Source organism: Taudactylus pleione, unplaced genomic scaffold, assembly GCF_031769625.1.
Source record: "Taudactylus pleione unplaced genomic scaffold, aTauple2 ptg000041l, whole genome shotgun sequence".
NCBI classification, from domain to species: Eukaryota; Metazoa; Chordata; class Amphibia; order Anura; family Myobatrachidae; genus Taudactylus; species Taudactylus pleione.
This window is the reverse complement of record NW_028284443.1, coordinates 67,309,260-67,332,500: the sequence shown is the minus strand read 5'-3', so window position 1 is coordinate 67,332,500 and position 23,241 is coordinate 67,309,260.

The window sequence follows — 23,241 nt, the reverse complement described above, 5'->3', positions numbered from 1 at the left end:
AAGTAGTGCCAAGCGTGCGCCTGTGTCCCATAAATAAAGGGCCGGCTGGATTGACTGCTAAAGGGTGCTGTAACCCCCAAAGGGCACTCCAAACAAAATAAAAAAATATATTTTTTTGTGTTTGTGAATTGTGTGCACAGTAGCCGCACGTGCATCAACAAAGTAGTGCCAAGCGTGCGCCTGTGTCATAAGTAAATGGCCGGCTGGCTTGTCCATTAAAGGGTGCTGTAACCCCCAAAGGGCACTCCAAACAAAATAAAAAAAAATATTTTTTTGTGTTTGTGAATTGTGTGCGCAGTAGCCGCACGTGCATCAACAAAGTAGTGCCAAGCGTGCGCCTGTGTCCCATAAATAAAGGGCTGGCTGGATTGACCGCTAAAGGGTGCTGTAACCCCCAAAGGGCACTCCAAACAAAATAAAAAATATTTTTTTGCGTTTGTGAATTGTGTGCGCAGTAGCCGCACATGCATCAACAAAGTAGTGCCAAGCGTGCGCCTGTGTCCAATAAGTAAAAGGCCGGCTGGCTAGTCCATTAAAGGGTGCTGTAACCCCCAAAGGGCACTCCAAACAAAATAAAAAAATATATTTTTTTGTGTTTGTGAATTCTGTGCGCAGTAGCCGCACATGCATCTACAAAGTAGTGCCAAGCGTGCGCCTGTGTCCCATAAGTAAAAGGCCGGCTGGCTAGTACATTAAAGGGTGCTGTAACACCCAAAGGGCACTCCAAACAAAATAAAAAAATATATTTTTTTGTGTTTGTGAATTGTGTGCGCAGTAGCCGCACGTGCATCAACAAAGTAGTGCCAAGCGTGCGCCTGCATCATAAGTAAAGGGCCGGCTGGCTTGACAATTAAAGGGTGCTGTAACCCCCAAAGTACACTCCAAACAAAATAAAAAAATATTTTCTGTGTTTGTGATTTGTGTGCACAGTAGCCGCACGTGCATCAACAAAGTAGTGCCAAGCGTGCGCCTGTGTCCCATAAATAAAGGGCCGGCTGGATTGACTGCTAAAGGGTGCTGTAACCCCCAAAGGGCACTCCAAACAAAATAAAAAAATATATTTTTTTGTGTTTGTGAATTGTGTGCACAGTAGCCGCACGTGCATCAACAAAGTAGTGCCAAGCGTGCGCCTGTGTCATAAGTAAATGGCCGGCTGGCTTGTCCATTAAAGGGTGCTGTAACCCCCAAAGGGCACTCCAAACAAAATAAAAAAAAATATTTTTTTGTGTTTGTGAATTGTGTGCGCAGTAGCCGCACGTGCATCAACAAAGTAGTGCCAAGCGTGCGCCTGTGTCATAAGTAAATGGCCGGCTGGCTTGTCCATTAAAGGGTGCTGTAACCCCCAAAGTACACTCCAAACAAAATAAAAAAATATTTTCTGTGTTTGTGATTTGTGTGCACAGTAGCCGCACGTGCATCAACAAAGTAGTGCCAAGCGTGTGCCTGTGTCCCATAAATAAAGGGCTGGCTGGATTGACCGCTAAAGGGTGCTGTAACCCCCAAAGGGCACTCCAAACAAAATAAAAAAATATTTTCTGTGTTTGTGAATTGTGTGCACTGTAGCCGCACGTGCATCAACAAAGGAGCAGCGCCAAGCGTGCGTCTGTGTCCCATAAGTAAAGAGCCGGCTGGCTCATTTCTTAAAGGGTGGTGTAACCCACAAAGTGTACTACTCTCCAGCAAAAATAAAAAAATATTTTCTCTGTTTGTGTGCGCCTTAGCCGCACGTATATATCAATATAACATAAATGGAGGACCAAACTTTCTCCGCTAAAAATAAAATAGGGAAAGATCAAGAACCACTTCCTCCTAGTGCTGTTGCTGCTGCTGGGAGTTGTTCATCATCCCAGAGAGGAAGTAGGAACACCACTACTTTTACTAAACAATTGACCCTCCAACAGTCCTTAGCGAGGAGGATGAAGTACGACAGCAGTCATCCTGAATCAAAACGTATAACTAAGGCCTTAACTGCTATGTTGGTGTTAGACGTGAGTCCGGTATCCGCCATTAGTGCAGTGGGATTTACACAATTGATGGAGGTAGTGTGTCCCCGGTTCCAAATCCCATCTAGATTCCACCTGCATCCTCAAAGCAGCAGCGACAAGCTTGCGTCTGTCTGTTAAAGGGTGATGTAACCCTCAAAGTGCGCTCCACAAACAATAAAAAAATTCTTCTTTTTTTTTCTCTTTGTGAAATGTGTGGGCTGTAGCTGCACCTGCATCCTTAATGCAGCAGCGACAAGCATGCGTCTGTCTGTTAAAGGGTGGTGTAACCCTCAAAGTGCGCTCCACAAACAATAAAAAAATTCTTTTTTTCTGTCTTTGTGAATTGTGTGGGCTGTAGCCGCACTTGCATCCTCAAAGCAGCAGCGACAAGCGTGCGTCTGTCTGTTAAAGGGTAGTGACACCCTCAAAGTGTGCTCCACAAACAATAAAAAAATTCTTCTTTTGTTTTCTGTCTTTGTGAAATGTGTGGGCTGTAGCCGCACATGCATCCTTAAAGCAGCAGCGACAACCATGTGTCTGTCTGTTAAAGGGTGGTGTAACCCTCAAAGTGTGCTCGACAAACAATAAAAAAATTCTTCTTTTTTTTCTGTCTTTGTGAAATGTGTGGGCTGTAGCCGCACCTGCATCCTTAAAGCAGCAGCAACAAGCGTGCGTCTGTCTGTTAAAGGTTGGTGTAACCCTCAAAGTGCGCTCCACAAACAATAAAAAAATTCTTCTTTTTTTTCCTGTCTTTGTGAATTGTGTGGGCTGTAGCCACACCTGCATCCTCAAAGCAGCAGCGACAAGCGTGCGTCTGTCTTCGTGTTTTGGATCTGGATTGGTTTTGCCAAAATCACCCTTCGGTGTTTTGGGTTCTGGGTTTTGTGTTTTGGATCTGTATTTTTTTTTAAAAAAGCATAAAAACAGCTAAAATCACAGAATTTGTGGGTTTTTCTGTTCCTATGCTATTATTAACCTCAATAACCTTAATTTCCACTCATTTCCAGTCTATTCTGAATACCTCACACCACACAATATTGTTTTTAGTCCAAAAGGTTGCACCGAGGTAGCTGGATGACTATGCTAAGCGACACGAGTGGGCGGCACAAACACGTGGCCCTTCTAGGAGTGACACTGCAGTGGCAGACAGGATGGCAGTTTGAAAAACTAGGCCCCAAACAGTACATAATGCAAAGAAAAAAAAGAGGTGCAAGATGGAATTGTCATTGGGCGATCCCACCCACCCTTATGTTGTATAAACAGGACATGCACATTTTAACAAACCAATCATTTCAGAGCCAGGGTCTGCCACATGACTGTGGCTGAAATGACTGGTTCGTTTGGGTCCCCACAAAACAAGCTGGCAATTAATCTGTCCCTGCACAAACGGAGGCAAGATGTCATCCTCATCCTCCTCATCCACCGATTCCTCACCCTCTTCAGTGTTGTGTACATCCTCATCTCACAGAGTATTAATTCGTCCCCGCTGGAATCCACCACCACCGGTCCCTCTGTACGTTCTGGAGGCTGGTCTCCCTGGAAGAGTTGATAATTTATTTTTATGAACATCATCTTCTCCACATTTTGTGGAAGCAACCTCCTACGTCTTTTGCTGACAAGGTTCCCGGCTGCACTAAACACTCTTTCGGAGTAAACACTGGAGGGAGGGCAACTCAGGTAAAATAGAGCCAGTTTGTACAGGGGCCTCCAAATTGCCACTTTTTCCTGCCAGTACAGTTACGGACTGTCTGACATCCCTACTTGGATGCTGTCACCAATGTAATCCTCTACCATTCTGTCAGTGGTGACAGTATCATATGCAGTGACAGTAGACATGTCAGAAATTGTTGGTACATCCTTCAGTCCAGACCAGATGTCCAAACCGGCCCTTGATTATGATACAGGCGCATGCTTGGAGCTGCTACTGTGTTGATGCACGTGCGGTTACAGCGCACACAAGTCACAAACACAGAATAAAAATTGTTTTTTATTTTTTGGAGCACTTTGGGGTTACACCACTCTTCAACAGACAAGCCAGCTGAGTCTTGATTTATGACACAGGTGCACGCTTGGCGCTGCTCCTTTGTTGATGCACGTGCAGCCACAGTGCACACAATTCACAAACACAGAAAATAATTTTTTATTTTTGTTGGAGTGCACTTTGGGGGTTACACCACCCTTTAAGAGGTGAGCCAGCTGGCCCTTTACTTATGGGACACAGGCGCATGCTTGGCGCTGCTCCTTTGTTGATGCTTGTGCAGCCACAGTGCACACAATTCACAAACACAGAAAATTATTTTTTATTTTGTTTGGAGTGCACTTTGGGGGTTACAGCACCCTTTAACGGTCAAGCCAGCTGGCCCTTGATTTATGACACAGGCGCACGCTTGGCGCTACTTTGTTGATGCAGGTGCGGCTACTGCGCACACAATTCACAATCACAGAAAAAGAAATGTACAATTATTTTTTGGAGTGCACTTTAGGGGAGCACCCCTGATGGACAGATCACCCCCTGGACAACACTACAGCACCCCTTTAGGACTACAGCCTTTATGGGACACTGCACAACACAGTCCAGCCAGCCCCTATAGACTTTGGAGTGGACACAGCCCCTATGGACAACTGATTGCACAACACAGCCCAGCCAGCCTCTATGACAGCAGCACAAGACAGCCCAGACAGCCCCTTTGGACAACAGCAGCACAACACAGCCCAGTCAGCTCCTATGGACTGAGTGAGCCAGCCCTAACTCCCACCCTCCCTCTTCACTGTCCACAGCCGGAGTGAGAAATGGCGCCGACGCAGGGACCTTTTATAGAATCCAAAACCCGCGAGATCCGGAAGGCGGGATGATTACGTTTTGCCTCGATTTCAGCTCTGAGTCAGGCGGGAAAACCCGACCCGGACTCAGTTCCCGACTCAGATCTGGGGGGCTTGGGGGGGTTCGGATTTCAGAAATCCGAAACCGCTCATCCCATATATATATATATATATATATATATATACATATATATATATATATATATATTTGATATTCCAGCAATTTGACATTTTAAAGCAAATGTAATAAGCACACACACATATATTTATATATATATATATATATATATATATATATATACTATATGTATATATATATATATATATATACACACACAGGGTATATGTATATATATTTTATATAGCTATATATACTGTGTGTATGTAATTATATATATATATATATAATTATGTATATATGGGTTACCTGCCAGTCAGCTCAGTAGCTCAGCTCATGATAACTGCATCGCTGAGCTTGAGCTGCATCACGGGGGAAGGCTTAGGAGGACGAAAGAGCCACTGAGAATCTTCTCTATGCTGCTGCCTTGGCTTCTGACAGTCAAACTCTCGCGAGACTTGACGTTATCATCTTGCAAGACTTTAGAGCGTGTGTTGTCACTGTGCAGCATCATGCACAGGAGGTACTAACACAAAAGGGGGTGTGCACCCTCCAGCGGCCACACCCACCACAGCATTCAAGAATGCCCGTAGGCTCGGCGGTCTTTATTATATTATTGCTTTTTCATTCGTAAGACTTCATTGCTTTTCCAATAGTTACAGTCTTTGCATCAGTTTGCTTCATCCAGTAAAATCGGGGAGATTTATCAAACCTTCTAAAGAGGACAAGTGAAGGTGTTACCCATAGCAACAATCCACATTCTAGTTATCATTTTTAGAGATATACGTAGACCCCCATGTTTTGATGGTGCTGTAGCTGGCTTTGCAGGTTTTTGGATACTGTACTGATTAATGCAGTCCCGATGAGTAGTACCGCACTCAGCTTTGAATTTCTGCTGCGTCTTCTTGGACAGCTGGCTGAAGCCGTAACTTCAACCTTAGCCCATTTGTGCGTACATGTAGAAAACCAGTGGGGGGTTTGAATAAAAGTTGGTCCTTTGAATAAAAGTGAGCTTGAGGACCATTGATGGGAATTGGGACTTCCCCACTCCCCTCTGTGGTTTAGAGCTCCTTCAAGTCTTGTAATGTCATGTTTGTATAACTGTGTAACTTATTTGTCAAATGTGATATTGAAAATGTACCTCTGGGCTTCCTTATATTCCTGCATATGATTACTTGCAAAGGTGGGGGGTTTGAGGAATTATCTGGTCAGCAGAAACCCTACTGTCCCAAGGCTTGTCAATATAAATTCTTTTCATTTAAGATTTTTTAATCCAGTATAGGTGCCAATCTGTGTTGTATCCTTGGCACTGGTGTTGTAGCAATCCTAAAGTGTGGATTAACAGATAGACAGTAAAAAGGTTGACAGTGTCTAGATAGACACCAGATGTTAGACAGTCAGTAGGTCGACAGGGACAAAAGGTCGACACACTAAAGGTCGTCAGGTACAAATAATGACACAAAATGGTTGACACAAAAATAATCAATGCATAATTTTTATTTATTTTTCCCGCCTGGTGCCCATCCCTAACTGTCGGGGTAGGTGCCTAACCCTAACCCTCTCTCCTGGTACATAACCCTAACCATTGGGTTAAGTGCCTAACATTAACCGTAAGAGTTAGTGCCTCCCTAACCCTCTGGTAAGTGCCTAACCCGAAACCAAAACAATATGTGTTGACCATTTTTTTCATGTCGACCTTTTGATCCTGTGGACCATTTGTACTTGTCGACCTTCTTACATGTCGACATTTAGTGTGTCAAACTTTTGTCACTGTTAACCTTTTGTCCCAGTCAACCTATTGACTGTCTAACATCTGGTGTCTGTCTAGACATTGTCACAGGGTGATAGCTGCCTTGATGTTGCTGTATTGTATATTTTTTTCTGCTGATGTGTCTTGACATAGGTCCCCCAGTAGACCAAAATGTTGACTGACTACATGCATCAACATTGATATCTACACCTGCATTAATTGAGTAAATAAATAACCTGAACATTTCTTCAGTCTGGTGAGTGCAATCCTTTTTCGTCTTTATGTGGATATTTGCTTGTCATAATAGGATTGTCAAGAGGACCTAGATTTGCACCCCAGCAATCATTTTGTACGTTTAAGATGGGAGTGCTGCATTCTATGGACTAACTATTTTTTAATAAATAAAGAGATAGAGAGAGCTAATTTCATTAAGCATAACATATAAAATTGATGCATTATTTTTCCATTTAGTAAACCATGCCCATGATCTGGTTGTAACTAGGGGTGAGCGGGTTCGGATTTCTGAAATCCGAACCCCCCCGAGCCCCCCCGATCCGAGTCCGATCCGAGTCAGGCTCGACTTTTCCCGCCTGACTCGGATCTGACATCGAGGCAAAACGTCATCATCCCGCCTTCCGAGTCTCGCGGGTTTTGGATCCTATATAAGGTACCCGCGTCGGCGCCATTTTCTCACTCGGCTGTGGACAGTGAAGAGGGAGGGTGGGAGTTAGTGCTGTGTAGTGTAGTGTAGTGTAGTGCTGCTGTTGTCCACTACTTCAAAGTCCATAGGGGCTGGCTGTGTTGTGCTGTGCTGCTGTTGTTAATAGGGGCTGTGTCCACTACTTCAAAGTCCATAGGGGCTGGCTGGACTGTGTTGTGCAGTCAGTTCCAAAGTCCTGTGCAGTGTCCCAGTCCTAAAGGGGTGCTGTAGTGTTGTCCAGGGGGTGCTCTGTCCATCAGGGGTGCTCCCCCCAAGTGCTAAAAAAATAATATATTTTCTGTGTTTGTGAATTGTGTGCGCAGTAGCCGCACGTGCATCAACAAAGTAGTGCCAAGCGTGCACCTGTGTCATAAGTAAAGGGCCGGCTGGCTTGACCGTTAAGGGTGCTGTAACCCCCGAAAGTACACTCCAGTCCAAACCAAAAAAAAAATTATTTTCTGTGTTTGTGAATTGTGTGCGCAGTAGCCGCACGTGCATCAACAAAGTAGTGCCAAGCGTGCGCCTGTGTCATAAGTAAAGGGCCGGCTGGCTTGACCGTTAAGGGTGCTGTAACCCCCGAAAGTACACTCCAGTCCAAACCTAAAAAAAAATTATTTTCTGTGTTTGTGAATTGTGTGCGCAGTAGCCGCACGTGCATCAACAAAGTAGTGCCAAGCGTGCGCCTGTGTCATAAGTAAAGGGCCGGCTGGCTTGACCGTTAAAGGGTGCTGTAACCCCCGAAAGTACACTCCAGTCCAAACCAAAAAAAAATTATTTTCTGTGTTTGTGAATTGTGTGCGCAGTAGCCGCACGTGCATCAACAAAGTAGTGCCAAGCGTGCGCCTGTGTCATAAGTAAAGGGCCGGCTGGCTTGACCGTTAAGGGTGCTGTAACCCCCGAAAGTACACTCCAGTCCAAACCTAAAAAAAAATTATTTTCTGTGTTTGTGAATTGTGTGCGCAGTAGCCGCACGTGCATCAACAAAGTAGTGCCAAGAGTGCCCCTGTGTCATAAGTAAAGGGCCGGCTGGCTTGACCGTTAAAGGGTGCTGTAACCCCCGAAAGTACACTCCAGTCCAAACCAAAAAAAAATTATTTTCTGTGTTTGTGAATTGTGTGCGCAGTAGCCGCACGTGCATCAACAAAGTAGTGCCAAGCGTGCGCCTGTGTCATAAGTAAAGGGCCGGCTGGCTTGACCGTTAAAGGGTGCTGTAACCCCTGAAAGTACACTCCAGTCCAAACCAAAAAAAAATTATTTTCTGTGTTTGTGAATTGTGTGCGCAGTAGCCGCACGTGCATCAACAAAGTAGTGTCAAGCGTTCGCCTGTGTCATAAGTAAAGGGCCGGCTGGCTTGACCGTTAAGGGTGCTGTAACCCCCGAAAGTACACTCCAGTCCAAACCAAAAAAAAAATTATTTTCTGTGTTTGTGAATTGTGTGCGCAGTAGCCGCACGTGCATCAACAAAGTAGTGCCAAGCGTGCGCCTGTGTCATAAGTAAAGGGCCGGCTGGCTTGACCGTTAAGGGTGCTGTAACCCCCGAAAGTACACTCCAGTCCAAACCTAAAAAAAAATTATTTTCTGTGTTTGTGAATTGTGTGCGCAGTAGCCGCACGTGCATCAACAAAGTAGTGCCAAGCGTGCGCCTGTGTCATAAGTAAAGGGCCGGCTGGCTTGACCGTTAAGGGTGCTGTAACCCCCGAAAGTACACTCCAGTCCAAACCTAAAAAAAAATTATTTTCTGTGTTTGTGAATTGTGTGCGCAGTAGCCGCACGTGCATCAACAAAGTAGTGCCAAGCGTGCGCCTGTGTCATAAGTAAAGGGCCGGCTGGCTTGACCGTTAAAGGGTGCTGTAACCCCCGAAAGTACACTCCAGTCCAAACCAAAAAAAAATTATTTTCTGTGGTTGTGAATTGTGTGCGCAGTAGCCGCACGTGCATCAACAAAGTAGTGCCAAGCGTGCGCCTGTGTCATAAGTAAAGGGCCGGCTGGCTTGACCGTTAAGGGTGCTGTAACCCCCGAAAGTACACTCCAGTCCAAACCTAAAAAAAAATTATTTTCTGTGTTTGTGAATTGTGTGCGCAGTAGCCGCACGTGCATCAACAAAGTAGTGCCAAGAGTGCGCCTGTGTCATAAGTAAAGGGCCGGCTGGCTTGACCGTTAAAGGGTGCTGTAACCCCCGAAAGTACACTCCAGTCCAAACCAAAAAAAAATTATTTTCTGTGTTTGTGAATTGTGTGCGCAGTAGCCGCACGTGCATCAACAAAGTAGTGCCAAGCGTGCGCCTGTGTCATAAGTAAAGGGCCGGCTGGCTTGACCGTTAAAGGGTGCTGTAACCCCTGAAAGTACACTCCAGTCCAAACAAAAAAAAAATTAGTTTCTGTGTTTGTGAATTGTGTGCGCAGTAGCCGCACGTGCATCAACAAAGTAGTGCCAAGCGTGCGCCTGTGTCATAAGTAAAGGGCCGGCTGGCTTGACCGTTAAGGGTGCTGTAACTCCCGAAAGTACACTCCAGTCCAAACCAAAAAAATATATATTTTCTGTGTTTGTGAATTGTGTGCGCAGTAGCCGCACGTGCATCAACAAAGTAGTGCCAAGCGTGCGCCTGTGTCATAAGTAAAGGGCCGGCTGGCTTGACCGTTAAAGGGTGCTGTAACCCCCAAAGTACACTCCAGTCCAAACCAAAAAAATATATATTTTCTGTGTTTGTGAATTGTGTGCGCAGTAGCCGCACGTGCATCAACAAAGTAGTGCCAAGCGTGCGCCTGTGTCATAAGTAAAGGGCCGGCTGGCTTGACCGTTAAAGGGTGCTGTAACCCCCAAAGTACACTCCAGTCCAAACCAAAAAAAAAAATATTTTCTGTGTTTGTGAATTGTGTGCGCAGTAGCCGCACGTGCATCAACAAAGTAGTGCCAAGCGAGCGCCTGTGTCATAAGTAAAGGGCCGGCTGGCTTGACCGTTAAAGGGTGCTGTAACCCCCAAAGTACACTCCAGTCCAAACCAAAAAAAAAATATTTTCTGTGTTTGTGAATTGTGTGCGCAGTAGCCGCACGTGCATCAACAAAGTAGTGCCATGCGTGCGCCTGTGTCATAAGTAAAGGGCCGGCTGGCTTGACCGTTAAAGGGTGCTGTAACCCCAAAAGTACACTCCAGTCCAAACCAAATAAAAAAATATTTTCTGTGTTTGTGAATTGTGTGCGCAGTAGCCGCACGTGCATCAACAAAGTAGTGCCAAGCGTGTGCCTGTGTCATAAGTAAAGGGCCGGCTGGCATGACCGTTAAAGGGTGCTGTAACCCCCAAAGTACACTCCAAACCAAATAACAAAATATTTTTTCTGTGTTTGTGAATTGTGTGCGCAGTAGCCGCACGTGCATCAACAAAGTAGTGCCAAGCGTGCGCCTGTGTCATAAGTAAAGGGCCGGCTGGCTTGACCGTTAAAGGGTGCTTTAACCCCCAAAGTACACTCCAGTCCAAACCAAAAAAAAAATATTTTCTGTGTTTGTGAATTGTGTGCGCAGTAGCCGCACGTGCATCAACAAAGTAGTGCCAAGCGTGCGTCTGTGTCATAAGTAAAGGGCCAGCTGGCTTGACCGTTAAAGGGTGCTGTAACCCCCAAAGTACACTCCAGTCCAAACCAAAAAAAAAAAAATTTTCTGTGTTTGTGAATTGTGTGCGCAGTAGCCGCATGTGCATCAACAAAGTAGTGCCAAGCGTGCGCCTGTGTCCTAAGTAAAGGGCCGGCTGGCTTGACCGTTAAAGGGTGCTGTAACCCCCAAAGTACACTCCAGTCCAAACCAAAAAAAAATAAATTTCTGTGTTTGTGAATTGTGTGCGCAGTAGCCGCACGTGCATCAACAAAGTAGTGCCAAGCGTGCGCCTGTGTCATAAGTAAAGGGCCAGCTGGCTTGACCGTTAAAGGGTGCTGTAACCCCCAAAGTACACTCCAGTCCAAACCAAAAAAAAAAATATTTTCTGTGTTTGTGAATTGTGTGCGCAGTAGCCGCACGTGCATCAACAAAGTAGTGCCAAGCGTGCGCCTGTGTCATAAGTAAAGGGCCGGCTGGCTTGACCATTAAAGGGTGGTGTAACCCCCAAAGTACACTCCAGTCCAAACCAAAAAAAAAAATATTTTCTGTGTTTGTGAATTGTGTGCGCAGTAGCCGCACGTGCATCAACAAAGGAGCAGCGCCAAGCATGCGCCTGTGTCCCATAAGTAAAGGGCCGGCTGGCTCATTTCTTAAAGGGTGATGTAACCCACAAAGTGCACTACTCTCCAGCAAAAATAAAAAAATATTTTCTGTGTTTGCGTGTGCCTTAACCGCACGTATATATCAAATCGATATAACATAAATGGAGGACCAAACTTTCTCCGATAAAAATAAAATAGAGAAAGATCAAGAACCACTTCCTCCTAGTGCAGAAGCTGCTCCCACTAGTCATGACATAGACAATAACATGCCATCAACGTCGTCTGCCAAGGCCGATGCCCAATCTCATAGTAGAAGCCACATACAATCCCAAATGACAAAGTTCAGGAAAATGACCTTAAAAAAACATTTAAATCATCTGAAGAGAAACGTAAACTTTCCAATATGCCATTTATGACACGGAGTGGCAAGGAACGGCTAAGGTCTTTCCCTATGACTAGTGTGTGTCATACTAGTATGACTAGTATGTTCATGACTAGTGGTTCAGCTTCACATGACGATGGAAGCCCTCCTCCCGCTAAAAAAATCAAACGAGTTAAGCTGGCAAAAGCACAGCAAAGAACTGTGCATTCTAAGAAGATATCAGAAATCCCCAAGGAGAGTCCAAGTGTGGTGGCGGTTGCGATGCCTGACCTTCCCAGCACTGGACGGGAAGAGGTGGCTCTTTCCACCATTTGCACGCCCCCTGCAAGTGCTGAAAGGAGCACCCACAGTCCACTTGCTGATATGCAAATTGAAGATGTCACTGTTGAAGTACAACAGGATGAGGATACTGGTGTAGCTGGCACTGAGGAGGAAGTTGGCGAGGAGGATTCTGATGGTGATGTGGTTTGTTTAAATCAGGCTCCAGGGGAGACAGTTGTTGTCCGTGGGATGAAAAAGCCCATCACGGTCATGCCTGGGCAGAAGACCAAACATTCCACCTCTTTGGTCTGGCAATATTTCTATCCAAATCCGGACAACAACTGTCTTGCCATATGTGCCATATGTACCATATGGAAACGTGGAATAAGTAGGGGTAGGGACGTTAACCACCTAGGAACATCCTCCCTTATACGGCACCTGCAGCGCGTTCATAATAAGTTACTGTCAAGTTCAGAAACTTTGGCTAAGACCGTAAGCAGTCCAGGGACACCTAAATCCCGTTGTCCTGTTGTATCCAAGCGCCTGCAAACCACACCGTCAACTCCCTCCACGTCAATTTCCTCCTTAGTCAGGATCGGAAGTAGTCCTGCAGGCCATGTCACTGGCATGACTGACTCTCCTATCCGGGATTCCTCTGGAGGATCCTGCATTGCTACGCCTCCTGCTGCCGCTGCTGCTGTTGCTGCTGCTGGGAGTCGTTCATCATCCCAGAGAGGAAGTAGGAACACCACTTCTTTTACTAAACAATTGACCCTCCAACAGTCCTTTAAGTACTCCAGCAGTCATCCTGAATCAAAACGTATAACTGAGGCCTTGACTGCTATGTTGGTGTTAGACGTGCGTCCGGTATCCGCCATTAGTGCGTGGGATTTAGACAATTGATGGAGGTAGTGTGTCCCCGGTTCCAAATCCCGTCTATATTCCACTTCACTAGGCAGGCGATACCGAGACTGTACAGAAACGTCAACAAAAGTGTCCTCAGTGTCCTGAAAAATGCCGTTGTACCCAATGTCCACTTAACCATGGACATCTGGACAAGTGGAACAGGGCAGACTAAGGACTATATGACTGTGACAGCCCACTGGGTAGATGTATCACCTTACGCAGCAACAGCAGCAGCGTCACCAGTAGCAGCATCTCAGAAACGCCAGCTCGTTCCAAGGCAGGCTACGCTGTGTATCACCGGTTTCAGAAAGAGGCACACCGCCGACAACCTCTTAGAGAAACTGAGGGAAATCATCGCCCAGTGGCTTACCCCACTTAGACTCTCCTGGGGATTTGTGATATCTGACAACGCCACCAATATTGTGCGGGCATTACATCTGGGCAAATTCCAGCACGTCCCATGTTTTGCTCACACAATAAACTTGGTGGTGCAGAATTTTCTGAAAAGCGACAGGGACGTGCAGGAGACGCTTTGGGTGTCCCGAAAAATTTCTGGCCACTTTCGCCATTCAGCGACTGCGTGCCGAAGACTGGAGCGCCAGCAAACACTCTTGAACCTGCCCCGCCATCATCTGAAGCAAGAGGTTGTGACGCGGTGGAACTCAACCCTCTTCAGAGGATGGAGGAGCAGCAAAAGGCCATTCAAGCCTATACATCCACCTATGACATAGGCAAAGGAGGGGGTATGCACCTGACTCAAGCGCAGTGGAGAATGATTTCCGTGTTGTGCAAGGTTCTCCAGCCCTTCGAACTTGCCACACATGAAGTCAGTTCAGACACTGCCAGCTTGAGTCAGGTCATTCCCCTCATCAGGCTTTTGCAGAAGAAGCTGGAGAAAGTGAAGGAGGAACTAAGACAGAGCGATTCCGCTCGGCATGTGGGACTTGTGGATGAAGCCCTTCTTTCGCTTTGCCAGGATTCCAGGGTGGTCAATCTGTTGAAATCAGACCACTACATTTTGGCCACCGTGCTCGATCCTAGGTTTAAAGCCTATGTGGTGTCTCTCTTTCTGGCCGACTCAAGCCTGCAGAGGTGCAAAGACCTGCTGGTGAAAACACTGTCAGCTAAAGCGGAACGTGACACGTCAACAGCTCCTTCTTCATTTTCTCCCGCAACTGGGGCTGCCAGGAAAAAACTCCTAAGCCACCCGCTGGCGGTGATGCAGGGCAGGCAGGACTAAGTTTGGACATCTGGTCCGGACTGAAGGACCTGGCAACAATTTCTGACATGTCTACTGTCACTGCATATGATACTGTCACCTTTGACAGAATGGTGGAGGATTACATCGGTGACAGCATCCAAGTAGGCATGTCAGACAGTCCGTACCTGTACTGGCAGGAAAAAGAGGCAATTTGGAGGCCCCTGTACAAACTGGCTCTATTTTACCTGAGTTGCCCCCCCTCCAGTGTGTACTCCGAAAGAGTGTTTAGTGCAGCCGGGAACCTTGTCAGCGAAAGGCGTAGGAGGTTGCTTCCACAAAATGTGGAGAAGATGATGTTCATAAAAATGAATTATCAACTCTTCCAGGGAGACCAGCCTCCAGAACGTACAGAGGGACCTGTGGTGGTGGATTCCAGCGGGGACGAGTTAAAACTCTGTGAGGATAAGGATGTACACAACACTGAAGAGGGTGAGGAATCGGTGGATGAGGAGGATGAGGACGACATCTTGCCTCCGTAGAGCCAGTTTGTGCAGGGACAGATTAATTGCCAGCTTGTTTTGTGGGGGCCCAAACGAACCAATCATTTCAGCCACAGTCGTGTGGCAGACCCTGGCGCTGAAATTATTGGTTTGTTAAAGTGTGCATGTCCTGTTTATACAACATAAGGGTGGGTGGGAGGGCCCAAGGACAATTCCATCTTGCACCTCTTTTTTTTCTTTGCATTATGTACTGTTTGGGGCCTAGTTTTTCAAACTGCCATCCTGTCTGCCACTGCAGTGTCACTCCTAGATGGGCCACGTGTTTGTGCCGCCCACTCATGTCGCTTAGCATAGTCATCCATCTACCTCGGTGCATCCTTTTGGACATAAAAACACTATTGTGAGGTGTGAGGTGTTAAGAATAGACTGGAAATGAGTGGAAATTAAGGTTTTTGAGGTTAATAATAGCATAGGAGCAGAAAAATCAACACATTCTGTGATTTTAGCTGTTTTTATGCTTTTTTTAAAAAAAATACAGATCCAAAACACAAAACCCAGAACCCAAAACACCGAAGGGTGGTTTTGGCAAAACCAATCCAGATCCAAAACACGAAGAAAGATCCAGATCCAAAACCAAAACACAAAACACGAAAAGTGGCCGGTGCACACCCCTAGTTGTAACATGTATTCTTCTAAGTGGTACTAGATTTCATAATTCTCATCCCATGAATTTAAGTTATTTTTACTGATAGAAAAATTCAATGAGTTTTCACAATGAAGCTTCATTCTGAGGTGGAATTACAGTGAGAGTGAAAGGGGCAGAAGTATGCGAGACAATGGAGGCACCTGCCGCCGGGCGCCAGCACTGAAGGGGCACCTCCTCCGTCACCCACAATATATTCACCCCACTTAGGGCTGTAAATATAGGGGATAGGGGGGCACTAAATGATAACTTGCCTCCGGGCACCTGGGATGAACTTACGCCACTGGAAAGGGTAATTTCTGATCCATGACTTGTTTGCAGATTGTACTGTTTTTATTTTAATAAACAAAAGTTGTGAATGGTCACCCAGAAGAAAGCCAAACAAAACACGGGAGGGAAAAAAATCCAAACTACACATATAATATAACCCCATGCTAACCAGTGTCACCTCAGAAATGTATGCCATGATTTCCATACAAAGAGTGACAATAGATAATAAGATTGACCAATGTTGCAAAAAAAGCTTGATCCAAAAAGTTAATAAATTAGATATAGATATTTTTGTGTTTTTCTCCTTGAGGTTCAACAAAAAGGAAATGAACAAAATAGAACTTAAATGACTCTATGGGGTAAATTTACTAAGATTTGAGTCTGATCAAGTTTTTGTTTTTTTAAACTCGATTTGCCTCGCTGAAACCCGGATGATTTTCCCATTTTTAAACCCTCAAATTTTCTAAGAAGTGAGTTTAGCTGAAAGTGAGTTGGTTAATGGTGAAGCAGATTGAGATTTCTACCTCGAGTAGCAAGTTTAGATGAGGTTACTCACCTGAGATTGCAGTGTTTTCTCTCTGCAAACCTCTCCCGAGCAAGCAGCCTGCACATATCAGTGAGCTATGTGAAGGCTGCTTGTGTGGTCTACCTGTTAAACAAGGGTTAAATCTATAAAAAAAAATTAAAGGATCCCCACCCCCAAAAGCATAACCAGCCCGGACTGCTCAGCCAGTCCTGGTTCCTAAAATGACAGTGAACAAAACGAGTAGGGTTACCCCATAATTTAGGAACCAGCACCTGGCTGCAGGGCCAGTGCTGGTTTTAAATATAGGGGGAAAAAAATGCGTAGGGGTACCCCTATATTTAAAACCAGCACCGGACCCAAACTGACCAGTGTGTAATGCTACAGCCAGTAGACCCTATCACCAGATCTCCAGTGCCAAAGCATTAACACCCCAAGCCAGTCAGCCCAAGCTGGGGATCTCAAGGGAGGTGGAGTCCCACCTCTCCCAAAACCTCAGACTTAGGCTGAAGTCCGGGGCTCTTCTCCGTACCCCTGGAGCAGTGGGTACAGGGGCAATACTGTAGTATGTAGTTCTAAGCTATTGTAATTTACATTGGAACTACAGGTGCCAGCATGCCTGCCCTTTGGCACTTGTGGAAGAAAAGTGCAATCAGGCGGCCGGCACCCATACCACCCTGTAAATTAAATAGTTAAAAAACACAGTACACACACACCATCTAAAGTAAAACTTTATTACATACCTACCTACCTACCTCACTCACACATACTTACCTGTGCCAGCTGGTCACGTCCACTTGTCCCCTAGAACCCATTTGGAGTACCTGAAAAAAAGATCTTATACTCACCTTCATCCTTGGGCTGGTCTCCGTAGCATCCAGGGGTCTTGGCAAAAATAAAAAAATGCAACCCGATCCAGATACTTACATTAGCGGTGTATGCGTGTGATAACATACAGCACTACCCGGCTCTTGACTGATCAGTGGGAACTGTCAGGAGCTGGCAGCCAATCAGTGGCCACTAACTGTAGAGCAGCCGCTGATTGGCTGGTGGGAACTGTCAGGAGCATACGCACAGTGTCAGTTTCCGCTGGCCGAAAGATCTCACCCCTGCTCCTGGAGCCTCCATAGGCTTAAAGCAGTTTACATCATCTGAAGATGGTGTAAACTACTAGGGCCAAACTCTGAAAAGCTTTACTTTTTGGATTTGGTATATAGAGGTCAGATCGTAGTCCCCATTGAAAATAAGGGGGACTGCGTTATCTGCAGTGCTAATTTCTGTTAAATAGCGTGATTTGTGCCTTCAGTACATACTGTAGCTATAATACATAATATTATGCAGAAACTGCAGCTATTACATAATTTTATGAAAAAAACTTGATATATACTGTAGACTCCTTAAGTGAGATTAACAAATAATGAATAACTGAGATTGTAAGATTGAAGACAAGGGTTACTGCTGTGTAAACAGTTTCAAACATCACCAGTGCGGAAGGAGACCACAATCACCCCATTCCAAATTTACCAAGTTGTTTGGTGAGTTTATTTGAAAGTAAAAAAAATGTTTGTAGTGCGAATATGCTGTAATTTAATTTATTTTGTATATGCTGTAATTAGTTACTTTCAATATTATTTTCTATTACTTCTATGAACCCATAATTTCGGCACCATTTGGAGTTCCCCACTTCCAGCCAGCTTGAATGTGTATATGTTACAATACCAATCTAATAAATGCCACCATCTGTTTCATTCCTTACTATAGACAATGCCTTATAGTGCATCTTCTGTTCATGTAAATTATCCCATTGTGTTTTCTCATTTATCAGTTGGTTCTGTATAATCGTCTTCTAGCGCAAGTGTAAAATTGCTTCTTTATCTACCAAAATATTAAGATGTTATTATCTTACTTTAGCCTCTGGCATTATTAGAGATACAGTATATAAATTGGTTTCTGTAATGCTCTATAGTAACCTGCATATAGATATTTAAATACTTCTAATTTGCGAAGTCTTTGAGGAATTAGAGAAGACACCAAGGTAAGTCAAATAGTAAATTACCTTATGTTTATTATTGAAGGAGTCTGTGATAAACAAACTGTGTTATTTAAAATAATGTACACTTGGGAAGTAATAGGCATTGTGTTCTTTGACTATAACTGTTTTTTTAGATATGATAACAGTATTTTTTGATTTTGTAGGAAACTCGCTAAAGATATAAAAACAAAATGCTCATATACATTTGAAATGCAGTAACTTTTTGAAATGAATAGGCTAAGTAATCAACATTTATAATATATATTTGTCCTCAATGAATAAAGTAAAGATGCTCATATTTCTGAAGATTGACCTACTTAATAATCATTGTCATATATTATAGCTGTATTAATATTTGTTTATATAGCACCAACATATCTCTCGGTACTTAAGACTTGTGTGAGTTATGTAGAGGGTTAATAATAAGAAAGAATATTTTAGAAAGGTTAGGACAATGAATCCGATATTTGATAAACTTGCCTAAATGTCTGGGTGCGTGATGAGATCTTTGCTGATGTGGAGGGACTGAGTTGATTTTTTAAGACAAAGGAAGATTTATATGCACTGGTTAAAGTGAGTCGGCATACATTACTAACTCTTTTCTCCTTCTCTCTTTCTATCTCACCACTTGGTGATCATGGTGGTCATGGTTTATGACAAAGATGTTTAAAGTCGTCTAATGTTATTTTGAAGAAATAATCTATACTTGCCCTCTTCAATTGTAGAGGAAAATAATCTGGTACTGCATATGTTTCAAAGCAGTTTTCATATCCCAGATAGCTCCTGAATGATTCACACCGTACAGCAATATTTCCTCAATGTTCCATTCCTTCCATTCCATTTCTTTCTACCTATAATCCTTGCAACAACTGGAAATCCAATCTAACTTTACCACAGCATATTATTGGATATGTCCATCCTCTTTCTTTTTATGTTTTTGAGCATAATATTTAACTTTAATAAGGGAATTCAATATATAGGTAAAAAACATAGGATCTGATGTGAGAGCATATTTCAAACCCTTACTTAGTACAGAAGTTTGGGCCATTGTCATCATTTTACTGGACAAATGACCTCTAGGGGTAAATTTACTAAGAATAGAGTTGTTTTTAGGCATGTTTGATGCCACAGCCAGGTGAGCCCTTTCACTGGGCCCCCCAGCCACAGCATCAGTCATGACTGCTAGTCAGCCCAGGCCAGGGATCCCCGGGGAGTTGAGTATCCCTCCAATCAAGGGGTACCCCTCTCCAGGGTACCCCTGCCCTAGGCTAATAGCCCGGGGCTATCCCCTTCTCCCCTGGGCAGTGGGTGGTGAGTTGATAGTGTCGGTGTTGTGTAAAATTAGAAAAATCAACATTGTCTTTCCAGTTGAACTACAGGTGCCAGCAAGCCTCCCCCGTATGCTGGTACTTGGAAAACCACAAGTACCAGCATGTGGGGCATTAAGAGCTTGCTGGCACCTGTAGTTCACCGGTAAAGAAATGAGTAAAAAAACACTACACACACCGTGAAATTAAAGTTTTATAACACACATACATACACACACAGGCTTACCTGCTGCCAGATGTTCACGTCCCCTTGTCATTGTAAAGTATCTGAGCACAAAACCTGAAAGAAAAAGCCAAGACTCACCCTTATGTCCCGCGACCTTCTCCGCAGATATCCAATTCTGTGGGCGGACACACTGTAACAGCATGCTTCCGTTAGTGGCCATTTATTGGCTGGGACCCACGTGGAGTAGCCGCTCATTGGTTAAGTCCATGTGGGTCCCAGCCAATGAATGGCCGCTAATTGAAGCCACCGCTGTTTGGCTGTCGGCCGGGAGACTGAACTCATTAGCAAGACTGTAACAGCATGCTGATACACTGCAATCTCGGGTCAGTAATCACATCTTCACTTGTAACTCAGGAGAGAAATCTCGATTTCCTTCACCATCGGAAAACTCACTTTCAGCTAAACTCGCTTCTTAGTAAATTTCCAAAACCAAAAAATAAAAAAACAAGCCCTAGTTTAGGCGTTGCAAATTGAGATAAAAAAGAACCCTCGAACTATCTCAATTCTTAGTAAATTTATCCCCTAGTGTCTACTAGAAAACGGATTTTCCTTCTGGGACTTCTTTCCGGTTTTTTTTTGCTCTACTGTGTTCCATTGTCTTTTGTAGTGCCTTATGACAATATTTGGAATGGATGAGAATCTAATACTCCTTTCACACAGAGCATATTGTCCTGAGTAAACCCGGGCCTTTTCTTGGTGTGAAAGGGTTTATCCAGGTTACGTGTCCCGGGCCCGCTACCCTGGTCATTACCAGGGCTATTCCAGGGACCAAACCGGATATGCTGAGGTGTCAAGGGTGTGCCCTGGGTTATTTGACATGGGTTACGCTAAAAGGAGATAATTACCGTTCGTAAGTGCTGTGTAATGATGTAATCAAGAAGCGACAGTAGAGCAGAGATGGCAAATTGGAAAGACCAGAGGTAAGGAAGCTCCTGGCCATTAGGGGGGGAAGAGGAGATAAAGAAGCTGATTACTGACACTGTAAAGGATGCTACTGTGTATAGCAACATAGCTAAAATACTCAGTGACCACGGGATCAAGCATTCAGAGCAGCAAGTCATCCATGATTAAAGCAATGTATTTAGCAGTCACCACCCATGTAACGTCCACTTTTGATGACTCTAAACTAGTTTTTTAGGGCAGACACGGGTGCAGTGTGACAGTGAATGACTTGGGTCCAATGTGTGATGTAAAAGGGTTTTGAGCAGCAGCGACACTTTGAAACCATGTTCATTAACTCGGATTTATGTGCTCTTTTGACTAATCATATAAACTTTGCTATTAAGGAGATCAATCATAATGTCATATGAAATAATTACAATATTTGCACTGTCATCCAATCCAGTAACTATTTGATAATATATAAAGGTGTACATGTGTATAATTAGCTGAAGCTAAAGGGATAATATATGCATACCTCCCACCATTCCGATTTAGTGGTACAGTCCCACTTTTCGGGCACTGTCCCACTTGTGGGCCCCAATATCATGTTAGGGGAAAGGTTAGGAAGACTTTGTCAGAGCAGTGGTGAATGGTTGCCATGTGCATACAAACATTACAAAGAGAGGCTGGGGTCAGCACAGCAGCTCAGACAGCATTGAGTATGCACCTAGTATGATGCAGAATGGGTGTGTGATGTGTGGCCATGCCCTCAAATTGACACAAAATGTAGGCTTGGTGAGCATAAGGTGCATGGATGATGTTATGGATTCCTCTCCCAAAATTTGAGAGGTGTGGAGTTTTGGTGAGGTGGATTACAGTACTTAGAGGAGTTTGTGGGCAGGACTAACTGACTGGTGACAAGCAGGCTTAAGATACAGCTCTGTCCAGTAGGTTATGCTCAAGCCAGTGTGTACTGGTGCCAGGAGGGGTATAAAATGCTGGGCAGGAGACTCAGTGAAGGACTTGTGAGTAGACTACCAGCTGAGGAGAGGGATGTGGCTAGAGTGCTATTACCTTAGGAGGAGGATCGAGCACTGTGGAGCCAGTGACTGGTTCAGTGGTGGTCAGCTGGCATGGGAGATAGACCCAGCCATGACAAAAGATTTCCCCTGCCAAAGTCAGATTTGAGGTTCTCCCTTCACCGTTTTTGCTGTGGACCACAGAGAAGTGAGGATAGGTCTGGAGAAGAAAGAAGGAAGATCCAAATTGGCACCATGATCTATGAGGTAACTGCAGCTAGGGTGCAGGAATACCCACCCACCTCACAGCAAACAAGGTTCTACTGCACATAATAAGCTTCAGGCTTCCTAAGAAAGGGCCCACTATGCAATTATATCAACTAACAATAATCTATTCAAGCAGTCATAAGTCCTTGTACTTCTATAAATTATGCCCCTCAGAGGGTTAAAACATAGTGAGCTTAATCAACCCTCAACTTAACACTGGCACACACGCTAAAGGAGACAGGGAATTGCCTAAACACTAACAGAGGGACTGAATGCAAAATCAGCAGATACCATTATTGTTTCAACTATTTAGAACTCACTTGTCAAGATCATTGTCGATCTTCTTTGCAATTCCATATATTTGAAGAGAAGTGAAGTTGTGACTAGGTTGTTTTAAATTAATTGCCAGTTATTAGCAGTATACTCAACTGTCCACCTGAATGCCAGTACTTTGAGCAATAGCCTTAAGAGAGGATACTCTGAGAAAGTAATTACTCCCTCTCTTAAATACATCTGGATGAATACATATTTGAGGTAAAATTGTGATTAGCAGGAACTATATGCTGGTGTGAACTGTATAAAGTACAATACATTAAGCTTTCACAAGCCTGCGGTTGCAATAGATAATACAAGTCATAAATATGTGGACCACCAAGTTGGTCAAAGGGTTGCAACCATAGAGACTTGTTTCAGGGGGCATTATTCTTCAATAGCCCATTAGCACTATGGTAGTATACCCATAGGATTGTTGAAATATTCTTGTATCCTTGTGTGTATATACCTATGAATTGCATTATTTAGTCATTTATGAATTTATATATTTTTGAATTGTGTTAATATATATATATACATATATATATATACACACTGTATATATATATATATATATATATATACTGATATACTGTGTATATATATATATATATATATATATATATATATATACAGTACCAGTCAAAGTTTGGACACACTTTCTCATTCAATGATTTTTGTTTATTTAAATTATATTCAACATAGATTAATACTGAAGACATCAAAACCATGAAAGAACACATATGGAATTATGTTGTAAACAAAAAACTGTTAAACAAATCAAAATATGTTTTATATTTTAGATTCCTCAAAGTAGCCCCCTTTTGCTTGGATGAGAGCTTTGCACACTCTTGGCATTCTCTCAAT